General features: G+C 52.6%; 1 protein-coding gene across 5 annotated transcripts in view; it reads left to right on the forward strand.

Moving 5' to 3' along the window:
• The window catches only part of nudt14 (nudix (nucleoside diphosphate linked moiety X)-type motif 14), a 134,940-nt gene that overhangs the window by 20,040 nt on the left and 94,253 nt on the right, over window positions 1-20,647 (forward strand). The window lies entirely within an intron of this gene.

Genomic DNA, 20,647 nt, shown 5'->3' on the forward strand with positions numbered 1-20,647 from the left:
TATGGACTGTGGGAGCAATCGGGATACGGACTGTGGGAGTGATCGGAATACGGACTGTGGGAGCGATCGGGATATGGACGGTGGGGGTTATCGGATTGGGATACGGACAGTGGGAGTGATCGTGATACTGACTGTGGGAGTGATCGGGGATTGGGATGCGGACTGTGGGAGTGATCAGGATACGGACTGTGGGAATGATCGGGGACCTGATACGGACTGTGGGAGAGATCGGGGATCGCGATACGGACTGTGGGAGTGATCGGGGATGGGATATGGGCTGTGGGAGTGATCGGGATACGGACTGTGGGAGTGATCGGGGATGGGATACTGACTGTGGGAGTGATCGGGAAACGGACTGTGGGAGTGATCGGGATACGGACTGTGGGAGTGATCGGGGATGCGATACTGACTGTGGAAGTGATCGGATTACGGAGTGTGGGAGCGATCCGGAAACGAACTGTGGGAGTGATCGGGGATCGGGATAGGGTCTGTGGGAATGATCGGGATACATACTGTTGGAGAGAACGGGGATCGGGATACGGACTGTGGGCGTGATACGGGATGGGATACGGACTGTGGGAGCGATCGGTGATCGGGATACGGACTGTGGGAGAGATCAGGGATCTGGATAGGGACTGTAGGAGCGATCAGGGATCTGGGTACGGACTGTGGGAGAGATCGAGGATCGGAATACAGACTGTGGGGACGATCGGGGATCGGGATACTGACTGTGGGAGAGATCGAGATCCGGACTGTGGGAGAGATCGGGGATCAGGATACGGACTGTGGGAGTGATCGGGATACGGACTGTGGGAGAGATCAAGGATCGGAATACGGACTGTGGGAGCAATCAGGGATCTGGGTACGGACTGTGGGAGAGATCGGGGATCAGGATATGGACTGTGGGAGAGGTTGGGATACGGACTGTGGGAGAGATCGGGGATCGGGATAAAGACTGTGGGAGTGATCGGGATATGGACTGTGGGAGAGATCGGGATACGGACTGTGGGAGAGATCGGGGATCGGTATACGGACTGTGGGAGCGATCGGGATACGGACTGTGGGAGAGATCGGGGATCGGGATACGGACTGTGGGGGTGATCGGGATCGGGATACGGTCTGTGGGGGTGATCGGGATCGGGATACGGACTGTGGGAGCGATCGGGATACGGACTGTGGGAGTGATCGGGATCGGAATACGGACTGTGGGAGCGATCGGGATATGGACGGTGGGGGTTATCGGATTGAGATACGGACAGTGGGAGTGATCGTGATACGGACTGTGGGAGTGATTGGGGATTGGGATGCGGACTGTGGGAGTGATCAAGATACGGACTGTGGGAATGATCGGTGACCTGATACGGACTGTGGGAGAGATCGGGGATCGCGATACGGACTGTGGGAGTGATCGGGGATGGGATATGGGCTGTGGGAGAGATCGGGATACAGACTGTGGGAGTGATCGGGGATGGGATACTGACTGTGGGAGTGATCGGGAAACGGACTGTGGGAGTGATTGGGATACAGACTGTGGGAGTGATCGGGGATGCGATACTGACTGTGGAAGTGATCGGATTACGGAGTGTGGGAGCGATCGGGAAACGAACTGTGGGAGTGATCGGGGATCAGGATAGGGTCTGTGGGAATGATTGGGATACGTACTGTTGGAGAGAACGGGGATCGGGATACGGACTGTGGGCGTGATATGGGATGGGATACGGACTGTGGGAGCGATCGGTGATCGGGATACGGACTGTGGGAGAGATCAGGGATCGGGATACGGACTGTGGGAGCGATCAGGGATCTGGGTACGGACTGTGGGAGAGATCGGGGATCGGAATACGGACTGTGGGGACGATTGGGGATCGGGATACTGACTGTGGGAGAGATCGAGATCCGGACTGTGGGAGAGATCGGGGATCAGGATACGGACTGTGGGAGTGATCGGGATACGCACTGTGGGAGAGATCAAGGATCGGAATACGGACTGTGGGAGCAATCAGGGATCTGGGTACGGACTGTGGGAGAGATCGGGGATCAGGATATGGACTGTGGGAGAGGTTGGGATACGGACTGTGGGAGAGATCGGGGATCGGGATAAAGACTGTGGGAGTGATCGGGATACGGACTGTGGGAGAGATCGGGATACGGACTGTGGGAGAGATCGGGGATCGGTATACGGACTGTGGGAGCAATCGGGATACGGACTGTGGGAGAGATCGGGGATCGGGATACGGACTGTGGGAGCGATCGGGATACGGTCTGTGGGGGTGATCGGGATCGGGATACGGACTGTGGGAGCAATCGGGATACGGACTGTGGGAGTGATCGGGATCGGAATACGGACTGTGGGAGCGATCGGGATATGGACGGTGGGGTTATCGGATTGGGATACGGACAGTGGGAGTGATCGTGATACTGACTGTGGGAGTGATCGGGGATTGGGATGCGGACTGTGGGAGTGATCAGGATACGGACTGTGGGAATGATCGGGGACCTGATACGGACTGTGGGAGAGATCGGGGATCGCGATCCGGACTGTGGGAGTGATCGGGGATGGGATATGGGCTGTGGGAGAGATCGGGATACGGACTGTGGGAGTGATCGGGGATGGGATACTGACTGTGGGAGTGATCGGGATACGGACTGTGGGAGTGATCGGGATACGGACTGTGCGAGAGATCGGGGATCAGGATACGGACTGTGGGAGTGATCGGGATACGGACTGTAGGAGAGATCGGGGATCGGGTTACGGACTGTGGGAGCGATCGGGATACGGACTGTGGGAGTGATCGGGGATCGGGATACGGACTGTGGGAGCGATCGGTGATCGGGATACGGACTGTGGGAGCGATCAGGGATCTGGGTACGGACTGTGGGAGTGATCGGTGATGGGATACTGACTGTGGGAGAGATCGAGATACGGACTGTGGGAGAGATCGGGGATCAGGATACGGACTGTGGGAGTGATCGGGATACGGACTGTGGGAGAGATCAGGGATCGGGATACGGACTGTGGGACTGATTGGGATACGGACTGTGGGAGTGATCGGAGTTCGGGATACGGACTGTGGGAGTGATCGGGGATTGGGATACGGACTGTGGGAGTGATCGGGGATCGGGATACGGACTGTGGGAGTGATCGGGGATTGGGATACTGACTGTGGGAGTGATCGGGGATCGGGGTACGGACTGTGGGAGTGATCGGAAAACGGACTGTGGGAGTGGTCGGGGATCGGGATACGGACTGTGAGACTGATCGGGATACGGACTGTGGGTGTGATCGGGGATCGGGATACGGACTCTGGGAGAGATCGGGATACGGACTATGGGAGTGATCGGGGATCGGGATACGGACTGTGGGAGTGGTCGGGATACAGACTGTGGGAGAGATCGGGGATCGGGATACCGACTGTGGGAGTGATCGGGATACGGACTGTGGGAGTGATCGGGGATCGGGATACGGAGTGTGGGTGTGATCGGGATATGGACTGTCGGAGTGATCAGGATACGGACTGTGGGAGAGATCGGTGATCGGGATACGGACTGTGGGAGTGAATGGGATCAGGATACGGACTGTGGGAGTGATCAGGGATCCGGATCCGGACTGTGGGAGAGATCGGGGATCGGGATATGGACTGTGGGAGTGATCGGGATAAGGACTGTGGGAGAGATCGGGGATCGGGATACGGACTGTGGGAGTGATCGGGGATTAGGATACGGACTGTGGGAGTGATCGGGATACAGACTGTGGGAGTGATCGGGATACGGACTGTGGGAGTGATCGGGAATCGGGATATGGACTGTGGGAGTAATCGGGATACAGACTGTGGGAGTGATCGGGGATCGGGATACTGACTGTGGGAGTGTTCGGGGATCGGGATACGGACTGTGGGAGTAATTGGGATACGGATTGTGGGAGAGATCGGGGATCGGGATACGGACTGTAGAAATGATCAGGGATCGGGATACGGACTGTGGGAGTGATCGGGATACGTACTGTGGGAGTGATCGGGATACGGACTGTGGGAGTGATCGGGGATCGGGATACGGACTGTGGGAGAGTTCGGGATACGGACTGTGGGAGAGATCGGGGATCGGGATACGGAGTGTGGGTGTGATCGGGATATGGACTGTCGGAGTGATCAGGATACGGACTGTGGGAGAGATCGGTGATCGGGATACGGACTGTGGGAGTGAATGGGATCAGGATACGGACTGTGGGAGTGATCAGGGATCCGGATCCGGACTGTGGGAGAGATCGGGGATCGGGATATGGACTGTGGGAGTGATCGGGATAAGGACTGTGGGAGAGATCGGGGATCGGGATACGGACTGTGGGAGTGATCGGGGATTAGGATACGGACTGTGGGAGTGATCGGGATACAGACTGTGGGAGAGTTCGGGATACGGACTGTGGGAGAGATCGGGGATCGGGATACCGACTGTGGGAGCGATCGGGATATGGATGGTGGGGTTATCGGATTGGGATACGGACAGTGGGAGTGATCGTGATACTGACTGTGGGAGTGATCGGGGATTGGGATGCGGACTGTGGGAGTGATCAGGATACGGACTGTGGGAATGATCGGGGACCTGATATGGACTGTGGGAGAGATCGGGGATCGCGATCCGGACTGTGGGAGTGATCGGGGATGGGATATGGGCTGTGGGAGAGATCGGGATACGGACTGTGGGAGTGATCGGGGATGGGATACTGACTGTGGGAGTGATCGGGATACGGACTGTGGGAGTGATCGGGATACGGACTGTGCGAGAGATCGGGGATCAGGATACGGACTGTGGGAGTGATCGGGATACGGACTGTAGGAGAGATCGGGGATCGGGTTACGGACTGTGGGAGCGATCGGGATACAGACTGTGGGAGTGATCGGGGATCGGGATACGGACTGTGGGAGTGATCGGGATACGGACTGTAGGAGAGATCGGTGATCGGGATACGGACTGGAGGGGTGATCGGGATACGGACTGTGGGAGCGATCGGTGATCGGGATACGGACTGTGGGAGCGATCAGGGATCTGGGTACGGACTGTGGGAGTGATCGGTGATGGGATACTGACTGTGGGAGAGATCGAGATACGGACTGTGGGAGAGATCGGGGATCAGGATACGGACTGTGGGAGTGATCGGGATACGGACTGTGGGAGAGATCAGGGATCGGGATACGGACTGTGGGACTGATTGGGATACGGACTGTGGGAGTGATCGGAGTTCGGGATACGGACTGTGGGAGTGATCGGGGATTGGGATACGGACTGTGGGAGTGATCGGGGATCGGGATACTGACTGTGGGAGTGATCGGGGATCGGGGTACGGACTGTGGGAGTGATCGGAAAACGGACTGTGGGAGTGGTCGGGGATCGGGATACGGACTGTGAGACTGATCGGGATACGGACTTTGGGTGTGATCGGGGATCGGGATACGGACTCTGGGAGAGATCGGGATACGGACTATGGGAGTGATCGGGGATCGGGATACGGACTGTGGGAGTGGTCGGGATACAGACTGTGGGAGAGATCGGGGATCGGGATACCGACTGTGGGAGTGATCGGGATACGGACTGTGGGAGTGATCGGGGATCGGGATACGGAGTGTGGGTGTGATCGGGATATGGACTGTCGGAGTGATCAGGATACGGACTGTGGGAGAGATCGGTGATCGGGATACGGACTGTGGGAGTGAATGGGATCAGGATACGGACTGTGGGAGTGATCAGGGATCCGGATCCGGACTGTGGGAGAGATCGGGGATCGGGATATGGACTGTGGGAGTGATCGGGATAAGGACTGTGGGAGCGATCGGTGATCGGGATACGGACTGTGGGAGCGATCAGGGATCTGGGTACGGACTGTGGGAGTGATCGGTGATGGGATACTGACTGTGGGAGAGATCGAGATACGGACTGTGGGAGAGATCGGGGATCAGGATACGGACTGTGGGAGTGATCGGGATACGGACTGTGGGAGAGATCAGGGATCGGGATACGGACTGTGGGACTGATTGGGATACGGACTGTGGGAGTGATCGGAGTTCGGGATACGGACTGTGGGAGTGATCGGGGATTGGGATACGGACTGTGGGAGTGATCGGGGATCGGGATACTGACTGTGGGAGTGATCGGGGATCGGGGTACGGACTGTGGGAGTGATCGGAAAACGGACTGTGGGAGTGGTCGGGGATCGGGATACGGACTGTGAGACTGATCGGGATACGGACTGTGGGTGTGATCGGGGATCGGGATACGGACTCTGGGAGAGATCGGGATACGGACTATGGGAGTGATCGGGGATCGGGATACGGACTGTGGGAGTGGTCGGGATACAGACTGTGGGAGAGATCGGGGATCGGGATACCGACTGTGGGAGTGATCGGGATACGGACTGTGGGAGTGATCGGGGATCGGGATACGGAGTGTGGGTGTGATCGGGATATGGACTGTCGGAGTGATCAGGATACGGACTGTGGGAGAGATCGGTGATCGGGATACGGACTGTGGGAGTGAATGGGATCAGGATACGGACTGTGGGAGTGATCAGGGATCCGGATCCGGACTGTGGGAGAGATCGGGGATCGGGATATGGACTGTGGGAGTGATCGGGATAAGGACTGTGGGAGAGATCGGGGATCGGGATACGGACTGTGGGAGTGATCGGGGATTAGGATACGGACTGTGGGAGTGATCGGGATACAGACTGTGGGAGTGATCGGGATACGGACTGTGGGAGTGATCGGGAATCGGGATATGGACTGTGGGAGTAATCGGGATACAGACTGTGGGAGTGTTCGGGGATCGGGATACGGACTGTGGGAGTAATTGGGATACGGACTGTGGGAGAGATCGGGGATCGGGATACGGACTGTAGAAATGATCAGGGATCGGGATACGGACTGTGGGAGTGATCGGGATACGTACTGTGGGAGTGATCGGGATACGGACTGTGGGAGTGATCGGGGATCGGGATACGGACTGTGGGAGAGTTCGGGATACGGACTGTGGGAGAGATCGGGGATCGGGATACCGACTGTGGGAGCGATCGGGATATGGATGGTGGGGTTATCGGATTGGGATACGGACAGTGGGAGTGATCGTGATACTGACTGTGGGAGTGATCGGGGATTGGGATGCGGACTGTGGGAGTGATCAGGATACGGACTGTGGGAATGATCGGGGACCTGATACGGACTGTGGGAGAGATCGGGGATCGCGATCCGGACTGTGGGAGTGATCGGGGATGGGATATGGGCTGTGGGAGAGATCGGGATACGGACTGTGGGAGTGATCGGGGATGGGATACTGACTGTGGGAGTGATCGGGATACGGACTGTGGGAGTGATCGGGATACGGACTGTGCGAGAGATCGGGGATCAGGATACGGACTGTGGGAGTGATCGGGATACGGACTGTAGGAGAGATCGGGGATCGGGTTACGGACTGTGGGAGCGATCGGGATACAGACTGTGGGAGTGATCGGGGATCGGGATACGGACTGTGGGAGTGATCGGGATACGGACTGTAGGAGAGATCGGTGATCGGGATACGGACTGGAGGGGTGATCGGGATACGGACTGTGGGAGTGATCGGGGATCGGGATACGGACTGTGGGAGCGATCGGTGATCGGGATACGGACTGTGGGAGCGATCAGGGATCTGGGTACGGACTGTGGGAGTGATCGGTGATGGGATACTGACTGTGGGAGAGATCGAGATACGGACTGTGGGAGAGATCGGGGATCAGGATACGGACTGTGGGAGTGATCGGGATACGGACTGTGGGAGAGATCAGGGATCGGGATACGGACTGTGGGACTGATTGGGATACGGACTGTGGGAGTGATAGGAGTTCGGGATACGGACTGTGGGAGTGATCGGGGATTGGGATACGGACTGTGGGAGTGATCGGGGATCGGGATACGGACTGTGGGAGTGATCGGGGATTGGGATACTGACTGTGGGAGTGATCGGGGATCGGGGTACGGACTGTGGGAGTGATCGGAAAACGGACTGTGGGAGTGGTCGGGGATCGGGTTACGGACTGTGAGACTGATCGGGATACGGACTGTGGGTGTGATCGGGGATCGGGATACGGACTGTGGGAGTGATCGGGTATCGGGATACGGACTCTGGGAGAGATCGGGATACGGACTATGGGAGTGATCGGGGATCGGGATACGGACTGTGGGAGTGGTCGGGATACAGACTGTGGGAGAGATCGGGGATCGGGATACCGACTGTGGGAGTGATCGGGATACGGACTGTGGGAGTGATCGGGGATCGGGATACGGAGTGTGGGTGTGATCGGGATATGGACTGTCGGAGTGATCAGGATACGGACTGTGGGAGAGATCGGTGATCGGGATACGGACTGTGGGAGTGAATGGGATCAGGATACGGACTGTGGGAGTGATCAGGGATCCGGATCCGGACTGTGGGAGAGATCGGGGATCGGGATATGGACTGTGGGAGTGATCGGGATAAGGACTGTGGGAGAGATCGGGGATCGGGATACGGACTGTGGGAGTGATCGGGGATTAGGATACGGACTGTGGGAGTGATCGGGATACAGACTGTGGGAGTGATCGGGATACGGACTGTGGGAGTGATCGGGAATCGGGATATGGACTGTGGGAGTAATCGGGATACAGACTGTGGGAGTGATCGGGGATCGGGATACTGACTGTGGGAGTGTTCGGGGATCGGGATACGGACTGTGGGAGTAATTGGGATACGGACTGTGGGAGAGATCGGGGATCGGGATACGGACTGTAGAAATGATCAGGGATCGGGATACGGACTGTGGGAGTGATCGGGATACGTACTGTGGGAGTGATCGGGATACGGACTGTGGGAGTGATCGGGGATCGGGATACGGACTGTGGGAGAGTTCGGGATACGGACTGTGGGAGTGATCGGGGATCGGGATACTGACTGTGGGAGTGATCGGGGATCGGGATACGGACTGTGGGAGTGATCGGGATACGGACTGTAGGAGAGATCGGTGATCGGGATACGGACTGGAGGGGTGATCGGGATACGGACTGTGGGAGCGATCGGTGATCGGGATACGGACTGTGGGAGCGATCAGGGATCTGGGTACGGACTGTGGGAGTGATCGGTGATGGGATACTGACTGTGGGAGAGATCGAGATACGGACTGTGGGAGAGATCGGGGATCAGGATACGGACTGTGGGAGTGATCGGGATACGGACTGTGGGAGAGATCAGGGATCGGGATACGGACTGTGGGACTGATTGGGATACGGACTGTGGGAGTGATCGGAGTTCGGGATACGGACTGTGGGAGTGATCGGGGATTGGGATACGGACTGTGGGAGTGATCGGGGATCGGGATACTGACTGTGGGAGTGATCGGGGATCGGGGTACGGACTGTGGGAGTGATCGGAAAACGGACTGTGGGAGTGGTCGGGGATCGGGATACGGACTGTGAGACTGATCGGGATACGGACTGTGGGTGTGATCGGGGATCGGGATACGGACTCTGGGAGAGATCGGGATACGGACTATGGGAGTGATCGGGGATCGGGATACGGACTGTGGGAGTGGTCGGGATACAGACTGTGGGAGAGATCGGGGATCGGGATACCGACTGTGGGAGTGATCGGGATACGGACTGTGGGAGTGATCGGGGATCGGGATACGGAGTGTGGGTGTGATCGGGATATGGACTGTCGGAGTGATCAGGATACGGACTGTGGGAGAGATCGGTGATCGGGATACGGACTGTGGGAGTGAATGGGATCAGGATACGGACTGTGGGAGTGATCAGGGATCCGGATCCGGACTGTGGGAGAGATCGGGGATCGGGATATGGACTGTGGGAGTGATCGGGATAAGGACTGTGGGAGCGATCGGTGATCGGGATACGGACTGTGGGAGCGATCAGGGATCTGGGTACGGACTGTGGGAGTGATCGGTGATGGGATACTGACTGTGGGAGAGATCGAGATACGGACTGTGGGAGAGATCGGGGATCAGGATACGGACTGTGGGAGTGATCGGGATACGGACTGTGGGAGAGATCAGGGATCGGGATACGGACTGTGGGACTGATTGGGATACGGACTGTGGGAGTGATCGGAGTTCGGGATACGGACTGTGGGAGTGATCGGGGATTGGGATACGGACTGTGGGAGTGATCGGGGATCGGGATACTGACTGTGGGAGTGATCGGGGATCGGGGTACGGACTGTGGGAGTGATCGGAAAACGGACTGTGGGAGTGGTCGGGGATCGGGATACGGACTGTGAGACTGATCGGGATACGGACTGTGGGTGTGATCGGGGATCGGGATACGGACTCTGGGAGAGATCGGGATACGGACTATGGGAGTGATCGGGGATCGGGATACGGACTGTGGGAGTGGTCGGGATACAGACTGTGGGAGAGATCGGGGATCGGGATACCGACTGTGGGAGTGATCGGGATACGGACTGTGGGAGTGATCGGGGATCGGGATACGGAGTGTGGGTGTGATCGGGATATGGACTGTCGGAGTGATCAGGATACGGACTGTGGGAGAGATCGGTGATCGGGATACGGACTGTGGGAGTGAATGGGATCAGGATACGGACTGTGGGAGTGATCAGGGATCCGGATCCGGACTGTGGGAGAGATCGGGGATCGGGATATGGACTGTGGGAGTGATCGGGATAAGGACTGTGGGAGCGATCGGGGATCGGGATACGGACTGTGGGAGTGATCGGGGATTAGGATACGGACTGTGGGAGTGATCGGGATACAGACTGTGGGAGTGATCGGGATACGGACTGTGGGAGTGATCGGGAATCGGGATATGGACTGTGGGAGTAATCGGGATACAGACTGTGGGAGTGATCGGGGATCGGGATACTGACTGTGGGAGTGTTCGGGGATCGGGATACGGACTGTGGGAGTAATTGGGATACGGACTGTGGGAGAGATCGGGGATCGGGATACGGACTGTAGAAATGATCAGGGATCGGGATACGGACTGTGGGAGTGATCGGGATACGTACTGTGGGAGTGATCGGGATACGGACTGTGGGAGTGATCGGGGATCGGGATACGGACTGTGGGAGAGTTCGGGATACGGACTGTGGGAGAGATCGGGGATCGGGATACCGACTGTGGGAGCGATCGGGATATGGATGGTGGGGTTATCGGATTGGGATACGGACAGTGGGAGTGATCGTGATACTGACTGTGGGAGTGATCGGGGATTGGGATGCGGACTGTGGGAGTGATCAGGATACGGACTGTGGGAATGATCGGGGACCTGATACGGACTGTGGGAGAGATCGGGGATCGCGATCCGGACTGTGGGAGTGATCGGGGATGGGATATGGGCTGTGGGAGAGATCGGGATACGGACTGTGGGAGTGATCGGGGATGGGATACTGACTGTGGGAGTGATCGGGATACGGACTGTGGGAGTGATCGGGATACGGACTGTGCGAGAGATCGGGGATCAGGATACGGACTGTGGGAGTGATCGGGATACGGACTGTAGGAGAGATCGGGGATCGGGTTACGGACTGTGGGAGCGATCGGGATACAGACTGTGGGAGTGATCGGGGATCGGGATACGGACTGTGGGAGTGATCGGGATACGGACTGTAGGAGAGATCGGTGATCGGGATACGGACTGGAGGGGTGATCGGGATACGGACTGTGGGAGTGATCGGGGATCGGGATACGGACTGTGGGAGCGATCGGTGATCGGGATACGGACTGTGGGAGCGATCAGGGATCTGGGTACGGACTGTGGGAGTGATCGGTGATGGGATACTGACTGTGGGAGAGATCGAGATACGGACTGTGGGAGAGATCGGGGATCAGGATACGGACTGTTGGGGTGATCGGGATACGGACTGTGGGAGAGATCAGGGATCGGGATACGGACTGTGGGACTGATTGGGATACGGACTGTGGGAGTGATAGGAGTTCGGGATACGGACTGTGGGAGTGATCGGGGATTGGGATACGGACTGTGGGAGTGATCGGGGATCGGGATACGGACTGTGGGAGTGATCGGGGATTGGGATACTGACTGTGGGAGTGATCGGGGATCGGGGTACGGACTGTGGGAGTGATCGGAAAACGGACTGTGGGAGTGGTCGGGGATCGGGATACGGACTGTGAGACTGATCGGGATACGGACTGTGGGTGTGATCGGGGATCGGGATACGGACTGTGGGAGTGATCGGGTATCGGGATACGGACTCTGGGAGAGATCGGGATACGGACTATGGGAGTGATCGGGGATCGGGATACGGACTGTGGGAGTGGTCGGGATACAGACTGTGGGAGAGATCGGGGATCGGGATACCGACTGTGGGAGTGATCGGGATACGGACTGTGGGAGTGATCGGGGATCGGGATACGGAGTGTGGGTGTGATCGGGATATGGACTGTCGGAGTGATCAGGATACGGACTGTGGGAGAGATCGGTGATCGGGATACGGACTGTGGGAGTGAATGGGATCAGGATACGGACTGTGGGAGTGATCAGGGATCCGGATCCGGACTGTGGGAGAGATCGGGGATCGGGATATGGACTGTGGGAGTGATCGGGATAAGGACTGTGGGAGAGATCGGGGATCGGGATACGGACTGTGGGAGTGATCGGGGATTAGGATACGGACTGTGGGAGTGATCGGGATACAGACTGTGGGAGTGATCGGGATACGGACTGTGGGAGTGATCGGGAATCGGGATATGGACTGTGGGAGTAATCGGGATACAGACTGTGGGAGTGATCGGGGATCGGGATACTGACTGTGGGAGTGTTCGGGGATCGGGATACGGACTGTGGGAGTAATTGGGATACGGACTGTGGGAGAGATCGGGGATCGGGATACGGACTGTAGAAATGATCAGGGATCGGGATACGGACTGTGGGAGTGATCGGGATACGTACTGTGGGAGTGATCGGGATACGGACTGTGGGAGTGATCGGGGATCGGGATACGGACTGTGGGAGAGTTCGGGATACGGACTGTGGGAGTGATCGGGGATCGGGTTACGGACTGTGGGAGTGATCGGGATATTGACTGTGGGAGTGATCGGGGATCGGGATACGGGCTGTGGGAGCAATCGGTGATAGGGATACGGACTGTGGGAGTGATCGGGGATCAGAGTACGGACTGTGGGAGTGATCGGGATACGGACTGTGGGAGAGATCGGGATACGGACTGTGGGAGTGATAGGGATACGGACTGTGGGAGTGATTGGGATCAGGATACGGACTGTGGGAGCAATCGGTATCGGGATACGGACTGTGGGAGTGATCGTGGATTGGGATACGGACTGTGGCAGAGATCGGGGATCGGGATACGGACTGTGGGAGTTAGCGGGATACAGACTGTGGGTGAGATCGGGGATCGGGATACGGACTGTGGGAGTGATCGGGATACAGACTGTGGGAGTGATCGGGGATCGGGGTACGGACTGTGGGAGAGATTGGGATACGGACTGTGGGAGTGATCAGGATACGGTCTGTGGGAGAGATCGGGGATCGGGATACGGACTGTGGGAGTGATCGGGGATCGAGATACGGACTGTGTGAGTGATCGGGGACCGGGTATGGACTGTGGGAGTGATTGGCGATCCGAGTAGAGATTGTGTGAGCGATCTGGGATTGGGGTATGGACTGTTGGAGAGATCGGTATTATGACACGGGGTAAACCCCTCTTGCTAATTCAAACCTGCAGCGCAGAAAAGGTTTACTGCATGTTGTAATCTGTTCAAATTCAAGAGGCAACGAACTATCCCAAAAGTCACTATTTAAAGTAAAAATTAGCTACTGTGTTTGTTAATGTCTAACTGAGAATAATTAACTAACGGCTAGTTACAACTCCTTTCTCTAACCTATCTTTTATTTTCCCTTTTATAATACTGATCCGATAATGACCCCAATTAAGATTTACCAAAATATTCAAATTTCAAAACCAGCTAGCTGTTGAATCTTCACTTTGTATCTTCCTCAGTCTTCTTTTCTTCTTGCGAGGGATTCTGTTTGACAGGTCATTGATAAAAGAATTCTGTGGGCAGTCTGCATATGTTGGTGGCTTAGTAGTTCTCCCCCAACTGTTCAATTTGTTAAGTATTTATACCCCAAAGCATCAGATCGTTTCATTGGTTTCAATATTGTCAAAATACCAATTTCAAACTTGATTGGAGTTTAGTATCTTGGGACATAATTTAAACTGATTGGCTGAATTCTAATTTGTTTTTGTCTCATAACAACCTCAGTACTGCTAGCGGTTGGACAAATGTTACATTGTAAATTTCTCAGTACTCTGTATGCCTCTCTAAGTCCTTGCTAGCTTTTACCTCTCTTAAAGGTACAGTACCTGTCTACACTTTCATAATACTTCCCCCCTTAAGAAAAAATGAACCAGCATAATGAAAAGGTGGCGTCATTTTTTCTATTCTTTAAACACATTAACATAACTTTAATCTAAGTTCACCTTAACTTCTTCCTATGTATTTTAAACATTAGATAGATGTATCTTATCTATACTTTATCAGTTAAGTTCACACTAACGCCTCTGTGATTACATTCTTATGACCTGTGGTATGTACGATTTTTCAAATAAAACTCTGCAACATAAGACCCCAATGAAATAGTCTCATTTTCTTGTCATTAAAGTATTCAAAGAATGTAAGGAGGATTGTGATCCGTACACACAATTGTCTCCAACACATTGTTCGTCAAGTGTTGTAAGGCCAGGACTAAACACGACCGTGGAGTATTTCCTCTGGGGGATGTTGAGTTTCTTTGAAAAGTAACCAACTGGCAGTTCAATCCCATCCTCATCTTCCTGTAGCAGTACAGCTCCAACTCCTATGTCACCATCATCGACAGCAACTTTAAAAGGGTTTGAAGAGTTTGGTGGATAATATCGATTTCAAATGGTCGAATGCCTCCTGGCATGGTTCTGTCCACCAAAACATTGTGTTCTTCTTCAGCAAATCGGTTAACGGTGCCACTACACTGCTGAAGTTTGGAACAAACTTCCGATAGAATCCACTGAGCCCTAAAAATCGAAGCCCCTCTTTCTTCGAGGTTGGTCGTGGAAATTCCTCGATGGCCTTCATCTTTGCATTCCATGGGGTCAACCTTCCTTGGGATGTTATGTTCCAAGAACGTCACCCCTGCTTTTGCGAATTCAGTTTTGTTTATTACTATTTTGCTTCTCGTAGTCGTCCAAAGAGGCTCTGCCAACTGTACCATGTGATCTTTCCAGGACTTACTAAAGATCACTGCATCGTCCAAACAGACTGCACAGTTTGTTAACCCAGACACAACTCTGTTCATGAGTCTTTGGAATGTGGCGGGTGTGTGTTCTTCACTCCAAAGGGCATCGCTTTAAACTGATAGAGCCCATTTGGGATTACAAACGCAGGCATTTCTTTCACTGCCTCTGATAAAGGTACCTGCCAGTAACCAAGCAGTAAGTCCAACTTGGTGATGTAACTGGCTTGCCCGACTTTCTCAATACAGTCCTCCAATCTCGGGATTGGATATGAGTCCGATTTTGTAATGGCATTGACCTTCTGATACTCCGCGCAGAATCGCTGAGTCCCATCTGGTTTGGGCACTAAGACAATCGGTGAACTCCACTCGCCCTGGCTTGGTTTGATGATGACCTCCTCCTCCATCTGGACCTGTCTGGCTTTGAGAGGATTAAGCCAATAGGGGTATTGTTTTTTTGGAGCAGTATTCCCTACGGCTACTTCATGTACAATAGCATTAGTCCTCCCCATCTGATTCTTATACATACACTACAAAAACAAATCTTTCAACTGCGTTCTATGCTCAAGAGACAGACAGCTTACTAACCTATCCCACCCCTCAAGGACTTCTTCATTTTTTAATCTATTTTGAGGCACATCAATATCTACATCCTCTGGATTTGATTCCTCATTCTGCGGGGCAGTAACTAACACCTGTATCTCCAGTTCTTTCTCTGTTGTATAATAGAGTTTCAACACGTTCACATGGCATATCGTTTACCTTTTTTTTCTATCTGGCATCTTTTCTAGATAGTTCAGCTGACTCAACTTTTTCTCAATTTGATAGGGACCACTAAACCTGGCTTTGAAGGGATCTCCTATCACTGGTAACGGTACTAACACGTCATCCCCTCGGGAAAACGTCTGAGTCTCAGAGCTTTTATCTACCACCTGCTTCATTCTGCACTGTGCCCTCTTTAGGTACTGTTTAACTAACTCACCCACTTGATTTAGTCTCTCCCTCACCTCCGACACATAATGTAAGTGTGAGATCTCCGACTTTGGTCCTGTCAATTTTCTTTAATTAATTTCATAGGGCCTCTCACTTCATACTCGAATAGTAACTCGAAGGGAGTAAACTGAATATAGTCATAGAGTCACAGAGTCATAGAGATGTACAGCACAGAAACAGACCCTTCGGTCCAACCTGTCCATGCTGACCCGATATCCCAACCCAATCTCGTCCCACCTGCCAGCAAACGACCATTATCCATCCAAACCCTTCCTATTCATAAACCCATCCAGATGCCTTTAAATGTTGCAATTGTACCAGCCTCCACCACTTCCTCTGGCAGCTCATTCCATACACACACCACCCTCTGCGTGAAAACCTTGCCCCTTAGGTCTCTTTTATATCTTTCCCCTCTCATTTAAAACCTATGCCCTCTAGTTCTGGACTCCCCGACCCCAGGGAAAAGACCTTGTCTATTTACCCTATCCATGCCCCTCATGATTTTATAAACCTCTATAAGGTCACCCCTCAGCCTCCGATGCTCGGGGGAAAACAGCCCAGCTTGTTCAGCCTCTCCCTGTAACTCAAATCCTCCAACCCTGGCAACGTTCTTATAAACTTTTCCTGAACCCTGTCAAGTTTCACAACATCTTTCCGATAGGAAGGAGACCAGAATTGCACGCAATATTCCAAACGTGGCCTAACCAATGTCCTGTACAGACACAACATGACCTCCCAACTCCTGTATTCAATACTCTGACCAATAAAGGAAAGCATACCAAACTCCTTCACTATCCTATCTACCTGCGACTCCACTTTCAAGGAGCTATGAACCTGCACAAAAGGTCTTTTTGTTCAGCAACACTCCCTAGGACCTTACCATTAAGTGTATAAGTCCTGCTAAGATTTGCTTTCCCAAAATGCAGCACCTCACATATATCTAAATTAAACTCCATCTGCCACTTCTCAGCCCATTGGCCCATCTGGTCAAGATCCTGTTGAATCTGAGGTAACCCTCTTCGCTGTCCACTACACCTCTAATTTTGGTGTCATCTGCAAACTTACTAAGTAATACCTCTTATGCTCACATCCAAATCATTTATATAAATGATGAAAAGTAGAGGGCCCAGCACCGATCCTTGTGGCACTCCACCGGTCACAGGCCTCCAGTCTGAAAAACAACCCTCCACCACCACCCTCTGTCTTCTACCTTTGAGCCAGTTCTGTATCCAAATGGCTAGTTCTCCCTGTATTCTATGAGATCTAACCTTGCTCACCAGTCTCCCATGGGGAGCCTTGTCAAACGCCTTCCTGAAGTCCATATGAAGACCTGGACTCTATCCCCCCCCGCCCCCCCCAAACAAATCCCACGATCTGGCAATAAACAGTAGCAGTTCAGTCTGGTTCTGTAAGATTTCACACTTTATTCTACGGCTGGGTACAGGTTGTCCAACAACACAGAGGTTAAACACTTCCATGTCCCTAGGAGAAACTGCACAGGTGGCTTAAGACAAAGATATTTTTATATCTTTTTTGGAAAAGATGTACAGCCATGGTTACAGAGCCTGCTCCTCTGATGCTGCCTGACCTGCTGTGCTTTTCTAGCGCCACTCTCATCTAGACACTGATTTCCAGCATCTGCAGTCCTCATTTTTGCCTGCATTCAAACAATTACCAATCAAATTTAATAAAATGACATTATTGACAGCAGCTTAGCCCAAAGTACTTCCTGGGAACACATCCAAGCACCTTTATCTTCCAAAACTATTTTCTCCATCTGCACTTGCAAGGTCAGTTAGGATGGCTAGTAATGTTTTATCTAGTCTAGTTATTGCTCTGCTGTCAGGGAAGCATTATCTGCTAATGTTTGTTAAAGCACACTATGTTTAATTCAGGAATGCAGCTTTTAGCAGCTTTAAGCAGAATTGTCAATTTGCAGCCTAGAAGCCATTTTGTTATGTTATGTGCATCAATAAGCCTATGTTAGTAAGAGCATGTATTAAATGGTTGTTTCTGACTACAACTAGTTACTTCAACCTGTGTTCAGCTTTCAGATCCTCATATATAGATCACGTCTACTGCTCTGCCCTCATCAATCCTCTTTGTTACTTCCTCAAAAAACTCAATCAAGTTTGTGAGACATGATTTCCCACGCACAAAGCCATGTTGACTATCCCGAATCAGTCCTTGCCTTTCCAAATACATGTACATCCTGTCCCTCAGAAATCCCTCCAACAACTTGCCTACCACCAATGTCAGGCACATTGGTCTATAGTTCCCTGGCTTGTCCATACCATCCTTCTTAAATAGTGGCACCACGTTTCCAACCTCCGGTCTTCCAGCACCTCACCTGTGACTATCAATGATACAAATATCTCAGCAAGAGGCCCAGCAATCACTTTTCTAGCTTCCCACAGAGTTCTCAGGTACACCTGATCAGGTCCTGGGGATTTATCCACCTTTATGCCTTTTAAGACATCCAGCACTTCCTCCTCTGTAATCTGGACATTTTGCAAGATGTCACCATCTATTTCCCTACAGTCTATATCTTCCATATCCTTTTCCACAGTAAATACTGATGCAAAATATTCATTTAGTATCTCCCCCATCTCCTGTGGCTCCACACAAAGGCTGCCTTGTTGATCTTTAAGGGGCTGTATTCTCTCTGGGGCATCTCTAATGGTAAACAATACGAATGGGATACCTTTATCCCAATCATTCGGGTAATCTTGACAGTACGTTCTTAACGTGGTCTTCAAGGTCTGATGCCCCCTTTCTAAAGCTCCCTGGGATTCAAGATGATGCACACTGGATTTAAAGTGCTGTATACCTAAGCTTATCCATAATCTCCTTAAACAGCCAGCAGTAAAGTTTGACCCTTAGTCTGACTGGATCTCTCTGGGTAGCCCATCCCATGTGAAGAAAGTTACTAACTCCTCTACTACCCTTTTTGCCTTGATACTCCATAATGGAATTGCCTCCGGAAATCTGGTAGACACATCCATTATGGTTAGCAAATTCTGATTCCTACTTTTAGTTCTTGTGAGGGGACCTCCACAATCACTTATAACCCGCGTGAAAGGTTCTTCAAATGTGGGAATTGGCAACAAAGGGTCTGGTTTTATTACCGCCTGTGGCTTACCTACCATTTGGCATGTATGACACGTACAGCAAATGTTAACCACATCCTGGTGCATTCGAGGCCAATAAAAATGTTTTAGTACCTTAGCCTGAGTCTTTTGTACCCCTAGGTAACCTCCTACTGGCAACACAATCTGGTGCACTTTAGCCCATTTCTGGTTACTACACAGTCTGGGAAAATACCAGGATATTTCTGTTTTAACTCCTCAGTTTCTTGGTCTTCCTTGGGCTTCTCCACAGTAAGGGGTACCACTCCCACCTTGGATCCTGCCAAATCATTCCCAAGAACAAACTGAATTCCTGGAACTGACACTCTGTCAGTCACTCCCACAGTAACTTCCCCAGTCTGGAGTTGGCACTCCAACCTGATCTTACACAGGAGAATGTGAAATTTCTGTCATCTATCCCACAAATTATCACATTTTCAGGTAACAGATCAGGCGGAGTGCATATTCTCTCATCTCTCACTGTCAGCGACTGGTTAGACCCTGTATCTCTCAAAATTATAACTTCTTGTCCTTTTCTCCCTGTTCTTCCTGAGTAAACTTTACCCAGAGAGGTGAATTCTTTGTAGAGATCAGGTACTAACTCCATATCCAGCCCCTGCCTGGGCTGTGCACTCACCTGCAGCTCCTCAGCTCTTCTTGGGGTCTCCTTTACTACCTTCACTAATGCCATCATCTTGGCTTCTTTACCACATCTTTTCCCACAGTGCTTTTCTTTAATGACCAGCTCTGTGACTTTACATGTCCCACCTTCTCACAGTGGGAACACCTTTTCCCAATGCCCTTCTGAAATTACAGTGTGTAATTTTCTGTGTCCCACTCCATTCCAGTGAAAATACCTGAGGCCTTTCACCTCCTTTCCACTCTCTTGGGCTTCTTTTTTAACCTGTGGTAAATTCTCACCTGTGTTCTCTACTCTTTCTTTCATAGTGTAGGATCTCCCCTTCTCCCAACTTCTATCCCTCACAAGATGAAATTCTGGCTGGAATCTTGCCTTATGCACCAACATGTATTCATCAGCTAATTCTGATGCCCTTCGCACTTCCTGAACTTTCTGTTCCTCCATGTGAATTCTTACCATCTCTGGAAGTGAGTTTTTAAACTCCTCTAGCAGAATAATCTCTCTTAGAGCCTCATAAGCCCTATCTATTTTTAAAGCACGCATCCATCTATCAAAATGACAATGTTTAATTCTTTCAAACTCAACATAAGTCTGACCTGGTTCCT

This window comes from Chiloscyllium plagiosum, unplaced genomic scaffold (assembly GCF_037043375.1).
Source record: "Chiloscyllium plagiosum isolate Xiang-an unplaced genomic scaffold, Cpla_swu_hap1 HiC_scaffold_8, whole genome shotgun sequence".
Lineage (NCBI taxonomy): Eukaryota > Metazoa > Chordata > Chondrichthyes > Orectolobiformes > Hemiscylliidae > Chiloscyllium > Chiloscyllium plagiosum.